The sequence below is a fragment of the Dama dama genome, chromosome 5 (assembly GCF_033118175.1).
Source record: "Dama dama isolate Ldn47 chromosome 5, ASM3311817v1, whole genome shotgun sequence".
In the NCBI taxonomy this organism is placed as follows: domain Eukaryota; kingdom Metazoa; phylum Chordata; class Mammalia; order Artiodactyla; family Cervidae; genus Dama; species Dama dama.
The window spans coordinates 80,839,963-80,850,155 of record NC_083685.1 but is presented as its reverse complement, the minus strand read 5'-3'; the positions used below and the strand labels follow the sequence as shown (position 1 = coordinate 80,850,155).

Genomic DNA, 10,193 nt, shown 5'->3' with positions numbered 1-10,193 from the left:
AAACAGAGGTCACCTCATGGAGCTGGGATTTAAACCCAGTCTGGTCTATTTCCAGAGTCCTAGTGTTTGGGGGTTTTTCGACTATGTAACCATTATGTCTATTCAAGAATAAAGATTTTAAAAGAAAGCAGTCTTGTAAATGGATATTTTATTTGATTATTTTACTTTTTCTTGATCTATTTAGAAAGGTTAAAAATACATAAAGCCATAACATGCACAGTTTTCAATGAATTTTCTCAGATAATCAACTATGAAATTTGGTGGATGGCCTATCTCATGATTCTCTATCCTCCCCCAACCAAACCCCATTTAAGAACTCATAGCAATGGCTTAAATGTTGAACAAAAATTCCTATCACTTAGTTATTAGAATGGATTCTCTGTTACACTACCTACTTGGTGGCTCAGTGGTAAAGAACCTGCCTTCAAATGCAGGTGACATAAGAGATATGGGTTCGATCTCTGGGTTGGAAAGATCCCTCGGAGGAGGGCATGGCAACCCACTCCAGTATTCGTGCCTGGAGAATCCCATGGACGGAGGAGCCTGGTGGGCTACAGTCCATGGGGTCACAAAGAGTCAGACATGACTGTAGTGACTTAACATGCACTGCCTACCTAGATTCCTTCTTTCATGACTGAGCACTCAATTCCCTACCTGCTGGGAGAGTTGACTAACAGCTCTTAGAAGAATATCTCTCCAAGAATTGCCCACCTGTCTTGTTCAGGATCGTGCCCCTATCCCTGGGGGCAGACACTTCTAATGACTGGCCAATGATGGGCGGTGGGGGCCAGATGGGGAGCGGTAATGAGGGGTGGGGAGGGCTCCCAAGTCTTTATTTAGGTGTTCAGTGAGCAGATTGTGCTCGGGAGTAATGGGCTCCAGGTTTCAGAAGAGCTAAAGATTCCAGAACAGGTCAAACCCTTCTCCCTCCAGTGGTCCCACCAGCAGCTGTAAGCATTCCAGCCCCGTTGCTCGGCCTCCCCAACAAAAGATACTGCATGTCTGAGGGTGTGAGAGTGACTATCAAGACTGAAAGAGAGGAAGAAGACCCACTGACTCCACGATGCCGGGTGATGTCGGCCGAAGTTGTTTACCTTCACCTCTAACTGGAAAAACTGAAGTTGCGGGCAGAGGTATTTTATGACTCAGGGCTGTGTGCCAGGAACAGTACCATTTAGCCATTACGATGAGAAATAGCTGCATTTTACAAGATGTTTTAGGTTTTGTTTTATTGTGGCTTTCCTACTAAAAGCCAGTCACTGTGCGTGCATTGTCTCATCTAATCTTCACAATAGCCCTTTGACACCAGGGTCATATTAAATGATTAAAAAACTAAAGTTTAGAAAGACTAAGGAATTGCCTCTGGGACTCAAAGCTAGTTAAAAAAAAATATTTAGTAAGTGGAAGCTAGTTATATCAGGAATTCGCTTGCCTACTGCTCTCTGCTGACTCCCCATGAAGCTATAGCCCACCATAATCTTTGTCCAAGGAGCCTGTATGGTGAGCTTAAAAAGATCCAGTGACTATCTTTCTATCTGCAGCACCTCGCCTAGTGTTTTGTACAAGGAAATGAAATTGAATTAAAAGGCGCTGAGAGATTTCTGTAACACGAGATGTCAACGTGATAGACCACAAACATACTGAAAAAGGCAGCACTGACTTGTTTTTCACACCGTGGAAAAGAACTGAAGTCCCATCCTAATTTATCAGACCTTTCTGTTTCCTGCAACAAAGCAGAATTCACAAAATCAGGATTCCAAGGTGATGTGTTTTCCTCCAGCTAAAAGTACAGATGAGTCAGATGCTGTCATTGCTGCTTGAGACAAATGGTTAGGTGGGCTTCCCAGCCTGCGTGAACACCCTTCTGAGCAGCTCCCATGCTGCGAAGGGGGTGGCGGGAGGTCTCGGCTACCTCCTTTGGCTCCTCACTCTATCTCTAGATGCTGACCCAGTGCCTGGCACAGTGGGAGAGCTCAGGGTGAATCTGTACTGAAGGTCAATGCAATGTCCAAGGGACGTCTCAGGGTACTGGGTGGGGGAAGAAGAATTAACCTTTATTGAACCCCCATGGAGCACCATGCTAAGTGCTGGGCTTACAAAGCCAGATTGAGGACAGCTACAAAATGTGCAGGGCCCAGTGCAAGATGAAAATCGGTTCAGGGGACAAGACAAAGGCATACTCAGTGATGATTTGATGCTGCGTGTTTGGTGAGGATGGCATGAGATGCTGTGAGAACAAAGACTCATTTAGATCTCACGCACGTATTTCAATCTCTCTTTTTTCTTTTAGTCTAAAACATTTTTGGAAAGTATTTATTTTTGGCTCTACTGTATCTTGTTGCAGCGTGTCGGCTTCTCTCTAGTTGTGGTGCTCGGGCTTCTCAATGCACCGGCTTCTCTTGTGGAGCGCAGGCACATTCGGGCTGCGGTGGTTGTGGCCTGCGATCTCAGTTGCCCCGAGGCGTGTGGGATCTTCCTGAATCGGGATCGAACCTGTGTTTCTCGTGTTGGCAGGAGGATTCTTAACCACTGGACCACCAAGGAAGCCCTAGCCTGAAATATTTTAAAATACCATCTGTTTGGGAATCCCCTGGCAGTCCAGTGGTTAGAACTCAGTACTTTCATTGCTGTGGCCCAGGTTGAGTCCCTGGTTGGGGAACTAAGTAAGATCTCACCAACTGCAGAGTGTGGCCAAAAAAAATGTAACTGTGAACCGTCCTGAGGTAATATAATTCACAGACCATAAATTTGATTCACCCATTGAAGTACAATTCAGTAGTCTTTGGTATATTGATAGGGATATGCAACCATCACCACAATCAATTTTAGAACATTTCCATGACTCTAAAAAGAAACCCCATACCCATTAGCAGTCACTCCCCATTTTCCTACATCTCTCCCAGCCCTAGGCAACCTAATCTGCTTATCTATTTTCCTATTCTTAGGAGTAGAATTGCTGAGTTATATAGTAATTCTATGTTTCTGAATTTTTTTATAGCAGCTTTATTGAGATGCAATTAACATGCCACAAAATTTACGCTCTTAAAATGTACAAGCCAGTGGTTTTTAGTATATTCACAAAGTTGTGCCACCACTAATATCCAATTCTAGAACATTTTTATCACCTCCCCCTCCAAAATCTTATATTCCTTAGCAGTCATTCCCCATATCCTCCTCCTCCAGACCCTGGCAACCATTCATCTGCTGTCTGACTCTATGGATTTGCCTGTTTAGGAAATTTCACATAAATGGAATCATAGAATATGTGGCTTTTGTCTCTAGTTTCTTTCACTTAGTATAATGTTTTCAAGTTGCATCCATGCTGTAGCATGTGGATAATCTCCTTTTTACAGCTAAGGAAGCCAAGACTCTGGGAAGCTAAATCATTTGCTCAAGGCCACCTAAGTGACAAGTAGCAGGACAGTTAGGGTGGCCAACCATTCCAGTTTGCCCAGGACTGTCCCTATTTTAGCCTCGATTGTCTCCTGTCTCCGGAAATCCCTTAGTCTTGAGCAACCTAGAACAGTGGGTTACCCTAGAAAGATTCAGCCTAGTTTGCCTGTGATACAACTGAAATGGCTCTAAGTGATAAAGATGTCCAATATCCTTCAAGTGGAAGGACACCAGCATCTCCTAAGATAATATAGAAAACTCAGACATCATCTCAATATCACTTAAATCAATCTCTATTCTCCTTTCACTTATTTAAGTCTCTTTAAAAAAGATGTTAATTGGCTGTGGCAGCTCTTAGTTGCATCACAGGGCTCTTCAGTCTTCGTTGCAGCATGTAGGGTCTTTCTAGTTTCCTGACCAGGGACAGAACCTGGGCCCCCTGCACGGGGAGCACAGAGTCCTAACCACTCCACTTCCAGGGAAGTCCTCTCTCTCCCTCTCTTTCTTTCTTTCTTTTTGAAAAGTTTTAAGTTTCCAATTAAGTTGAAAGAAAGAATAGTTCAATAAACTTCCTAAATCCTTTACATGCATGCATGCTAAGTCGCTTCAGTAGTGTTCAACTCTGTCTAACTCTATGGACTGTAGCCCATCAGACTCCTCTGTCCATGGGGTTCTCTAGGCAAGAATACTGGAGTGACGTGACACGCTGCAGGCGGAGAGGACGTGCGCGCCCTCGCTCCTTCCTCTTTCTCGACTCCATCTTCGCGGTAGCGGTAGCGTTGTCCGCGATCTAGTCGCCAACATGCAGCTCTTTGTCCGCGCCCAGGAGCTACACACTCTCGAGGTGACCGGCCAGGAGACGGTCGCCCAGGTCAAGGCTCATGTAGCTTCGTTGGAGGGCATCGCTCCGGAAGATCAAGTCCTGCTCCTGGCTGGCACGGCCCTAGAGGATGAGGCTACTCTGGGCCAGTGTGGCGTGGAGGCTCTGAGCACTCTGGAAGTAGCCGGCCGCATGCTGGGAGGTAAAGTCCATGGTTCCCTGGCCCGTGCTGGGAAAGTGAGAGGTCAGACTCCCAAGGTGGCCAAGCAAGAGAGAAGAAGAAGAAGACAGGCAGGGCCAAGAGGCGTATGCAGTACAACCGGCGCTTTGCCAATGTTGTGCCCACCTTTGGCAAGAAGAAGGGCCCTAATGCTAACTCCTAAGTCCTCTGTAATCTTGGCTTTCTCTAATAAAGCCACTTAACTCCCCCCCCCCCCAAAAAAAAAGAATACTGGAGTGGGTTGCCACACCCACTTCCAAGGGAATCTTCCCGACTCAGGGATCGAACCTGCGTCTCTTACGTCTCCAGCATTGGTAGGACAGTTCTTTAACACTAGTGCCACCTGGGAAGTCCAAATCCTTTACATAGATTTACCAGTTATTAACATCTTGCCACATTTGCCTCTGCATGCAGAAACACACACACACACCATATTTCATTAAAAAGTAGGATGCAGCTATTGTGACACTTGATCCTTAAATATCTCAGTATGTATCTCCTAGAAAAAGAATATTCAACCAAATAACCATAGTACCCCTTCTATCACACATAAAAAAATTAACATTAATTCAATAATGTACTTTAATATTCTATCTATATTCAGATTTCTCCAATGGTCTTTGAAATTGCTTTTATAGCCAAATTTGCCCCTTCAATCCAGAATCTAAGCAAAGTTTGCTGTGCGTGCTCAGCTGCTAAGTCATGTCAGATTCTTTGCGACCCCATGGACTGTAGCCCACCATGCTCCACTGCCCATGGGATTTCCCAGGTAAGAACAGGGGCGTGGGTTGCCATGCTCTCCTCCAGAGGATATTCCTGACCCAGGAGTCGAACCCACATCTCCTATGTCTCTTGCGTTACAGGAGGATTCTTTACCACTGAGCTACCAGAGAGGCCATACACACTGCAATTGGTCATCTCCTTAGTTTCCCTTAGTCTAGAAAAGCCCCCACCTTTTGGGTTTTCCATGACATTGAACATTTTAAAGATTCCTAGTCAGTTGTCTTGCAGGTTTTTCTGAATTCTGGATTTGCCTAACTGCTACCTTATGTTTAGATTCAGGTTAAACATTCCCGAAAGAATTCTGCATAGAGGGTACTAGGTACCTCTTAGTGCACAAGATAAGAAGGCTGTCTATTGTCTTGTCATTGGTGATGTCAAGTTTTAGCTCTTGGTTAAGACGGTGTTTGACCAATCTTTCCATGGTGAAGATATATTTTCCTTTTGGAATTATTAATTAATGTAGAGGATGCTACTTTGAAATCATATGATTATGATTATCTTGCTCCCCTACATTCCTTCACTCAAAGGCTTTAGCATTCATTAATGATCCTACCCTGAGCCAATACTGGCAATTACAACTCTCATTCTATCATTTATCTACATTTATTAGCTGACATGCTTGTGAATCACTATGGACTCACAATTTTCTTTTCACTTTTCTGGTGATGTGTTACAATCTATACCATCATTCTTTTTTTTTTTTTTCTTTTTTCAGTGCTGAAATTGTCCAAAACTTGGCAATTGGGAGCTTTTAAAAAACAAAATTTGAGAGATCTTTATAATAACCTAATGTATAGGTCACAAAATCTGATAGCTTTAGGGGCCATGAAACTTTGAAATGTTTAGAATATACTCATATATTTTTAACTACTTTTGGGATAGTTTGTTAACATAAAATATTTGCTACTTAACTAGTTCAAAAAGAATCTGTCAACAGTACCTTTGATTTTCTTAGAAGCTGTATTGTAGAACATTTTCTTTGAAGTTGATGTTGATGTATTATAATAGGACTTCCTAAGAAAACCAATAAATTTTGATCTTTACATATTATTTGGGTTTGTAGCAAGATTTTGAATGTCCTTAGCCCAACTCTTTAAAGCGGCACAGAAGAGTTGGAGAATTGATATGACTACACTGGATGCCAGAAATTTCATTTCCTGAGCAATTAGAAGCAACCTCTAAATAGCCCCAAATAGATAGCATTGGGTTGGGTTGCAAGAAATAGAAAACCAGGTAATAATGGCTTTACCTCTCAGGGAATTATTTTTTTTCCCCCTCATGTAATAAGAAACCCAAAGGTGGTAAGTATGAGCTAGCGAAACTGGGGCTTCCCTGGTGGTCCAGTGTTTAGGACCCCGAGCTTCCATTGCAGGGAAACTAAGATCCCAAACACTCTTCAGTGAAGCCAAAACAACAGCGACAGACGGCTAGTGCTAGCTGCTCGGTGATATCATTAAACTTTCCTTTTTCTTTACACTCCACCATTCTGTCTCTTGCTTTTGCCCTCCTGGTTTTGAAATGCTGTGGAACTGCTAAGGTATTGTGTCTATGTTCTGGGTTAGGAAGAAAAGAGAAGGGATATGAGGTCAGACTGAATCAGTGCCTGTTAGGAAATATTCTTTGAAGCCCCCCAGCAGGTACTTGGGTTTATATCTTGTTGGTCAGAATTGGGACATAGGAGAAAGAGGCTATAAAGAGCTTCAGTAACCAATACACGGGCTTCCCAAGTGGTGCTAGTGGTAAAGTACCCACCTGCCAATGCAGGAGATGTGGGTTTGATCCCTGGGTCGGGAAGATCCCCTGGAGAAGGGCATGGCAACCCACTACAATATTCTTGCCTGGAGAATCCCATGAACAAAGAAGTCAGACAGGCTACAGTACATAGGGTCACAAAGAGTTGGACACAACTGAAGTGACTTAGTACGCACACACGCACAACAAATATCCGGTATCTACAGCCATACAAATAGCTAGGCATCTTTAGTTGACAGTTCATAATCATGAAAGAGTCAGACACGACTGAGTGAGAAATCACTTTCAAACATACATCAGAAGAAATTAACATGGACATAATGCCTCCTATTCATAAAGCAAAAAAAATTTGAGCATCTTCTATTTACTATTATCTCATTGAGAATAAAAGGATGAAAGTGGTATATTGCTTCATTTGTCCTCTTTAGAACACACTTATGAAAGTTCCAAGTAGTAAAGCCTAGGACTCAGGAAACAAACAGGTGTGTTCAGTTTTGTGTTGTCTCTTTACAACAGATTCAAACGCCAACAAACAACCATGCAATCACTTTATTGAGATAACTGCCTCAGTCAATGGTTTCCTGTATAAATAGTTCTCTTTGTGAAAAAATTTTCCTACATTAAATTCATATGCAGACAGCCTTGCCAAACTAACTTCAGTAGCTAGAATTATTTCCAATGTTTATAGGAACTTGTTTATGTTTACTGGGCTTCCCTGACAGCTCAGTTGGTAAAGAATCGGCCTGCAATGCAGTTCGACTCCTGGGTTGGGAAGATCCCCTGGAGAGGGGAAAGGCTACCCACTCCAGTATTCTGGCCTGGAGAATTCCATGGACTCTATCGTCCATGGCGTCGCAAAGAGCTGGACACGACTGAGCGACTTCGGTGACTCAGATGCTAAAGAGTCTGCCTGCAGTGTGGGAGACCTGGGTTTGATCCCTGGGCCGGGAAGATCCCCTGGAGAAAGAAATGGCAACCCACTCCAGTACTATTGCCTGGAAAATTCCATGGACGGAGAAGCCTGGTAGGTTACAGTCCATGGGATCGCAAAGAGTCGGACACGTCTGAGCAACATCACTTTGTTTGTGTTTACAGAATAGTTATAATCATTTGTATTCTACTAAATGATAATAGAGAGCTATGTGGAGCATCTCATAAAAATATCTTTAAAATCATATTGATAACACCCTAAACCCTGGTCTTAGAAAGTAAAGCATAAGCAAGTCAGACTCCTTAAAGAAAACTGTTGTGATTTCCTTGGTGGTCCAGTGGCTAAGACTTTGCCCTGTAATGCAGGGGGCGCAGGTTTGATCCCTGATCAGGAAGCTAAGATGCCTCATGGTGCAACCGAAAGATTTTAAGAAAAAGAAAAGAAAGAAAACGGTTGCCTTAGGCTACAAGTTCTCAGATATTCTAGATCAAGGATTGGCAAACTATGGACTAAAGGCCAACTGCTGCCTGTTGTCAATAACGTTTTTGTTGTTGTTTTTTAAGAACAACCACACCCATTTGTTTTATACAGTCTAAGGCTGCTTTGCGACTGTAACTGGCAGAGTTGAATAATTTTGTGGGAGACCATATAGCCCTCAAAGTCTAAAATATTTATTCTCTAGCCCCTCACAGAAAAAGTTTTATTTATCATTACTTAGCACATATTAAGTGCTCAACAAATGCTTCTTGAGTTATTGAATGAATACATTCAAGACTTTTCAGCTGGATCTGAAAAATTAACAGATGAACAAAGTCTAAAAACAAAGCATTTTATACTTCCCCAATTTATCTGGTATTTGCTTGTTTGATGGTAGTTTGCTATTGTTGACGAAAGACCACATGCCTTGACAGCATCATGTTAGTGCTTTGAGATTCCAGAATGCAAATTTCTCTGGGTCCAACTTTTCAAAGAGTTGGTCTTTGGGCTAAATATGTCTCACCAACATGTTTTATGTGGCCCACACAATGCTGCTGTTTGTTTTCAAAGCAGCATTAGTTGCCAACATTTAAAATAAGGGGACTTCACATAATAATTCAAATTTCCAGCTTCTCTTTAAAATTTGAAAGATCAGGCAATACACATTTTGGTTAGGGCCATAACCACTTGCGGCTGAGTAGCTATTCCCTTCTTGGATGGGGTAAGTGACCTCCAGTTACCACAATCCCCACTGTTCCTTATAGCCTGACCCCCAGGCTGGCACCATCCAGGTACTTCATCTTCCTAGCCCTTCTGCAACATTTGCATCTAGGATCCTTACTCCAGAGGAGTATCATTTGCTACAAAGTTCCCTGAATTACAACACTAGCTGTACATTTATCTCATTTTCCTGGCTTGAAAACAGACTGGTGCATCTGAAGACAAAACAGGAAAGAACAGCAATGCTCTTAAGACCATTACCTTCATTCCAACTAGAAGGCAGCTTTCTTCTCCCACTCCCCCTTTCCTTTTTCAAACCAGCCTGAAGACTCAACCTGCTTTCCGTTCAGCTCTTGGGCTCCATCCACCCCGCTCCATCTCCTGGAGCTGTTTACCTCAAACCCTGGAGGGCAGTCTCCCCAGTTCCCTGCTTCCTCCCTGCCCTGGAAAACAAACACTGTGGCCCTTTTTTGTTTTTAGAGTTTTACTGCTAATCACTACAGGGAAACACAGGAAATAACAACAAGGAGGAAATTACAAAGCTTAAAAAGCCCTCACAGTTCTTACAGTCATAGTTCTTGATTCCCTGAATGAGGTGGCACCTGGAAGTACTCTATTTTTATTCTCTCTTCTTACACTCTCATAGATGAAGGATTGTAAGGGCCTAAAGACTACAGTAAACAAATGGTTTACTTTCCTGATGCTTGAAGGCAGGAGGAGAAGGGGATGACAGAGGATGAGATGGTTCGGTGGCATCACCGACTCAATGGACATGAGTCTGAGTAAGCTCCGGGAGTTGGTGATGGACAGGGAGGCCTGACGTGCTGCAGTCCATGGGGTCGCAAAGAGTCAGACATGACTGAGCGACTGAACTGAACTGAAACAAATGATGCTGAGGTATCACCTTGATAGCAGCTGAACCGTTAGGTGGCAGCACAGGGCATATCTTTCCAGTCTTCCCACAACAGGCTGGCAGATGCGAGGCACCCAGTTGTAGGATGGGACAACTTAGCACCACATCAGGGCAAGCCTCCCGGCTGAGATCAGGCAGCGCTTAAGAGCCAGGAGGCGCCCAGTCACGCTGTGCTCCCAAGGAG

The 10,193-nt window shown here is 43.4% G+C and overlaps 1 pseudogene; it reads left to right on the top strand.

Annotated features, from left to right (window-relative positions):
• Positions 1-4,089: 4,089 nt before the first annotated feature.
• Positions 4,090-4,637, top strand: LOC133055870 (ubiquitin-like FUBI-ribosomal protein eS30 fusion protein; annotated as a pseudogene).
• Positions 4,638-10,193: the final 5,556 nt, after the last annotated feature.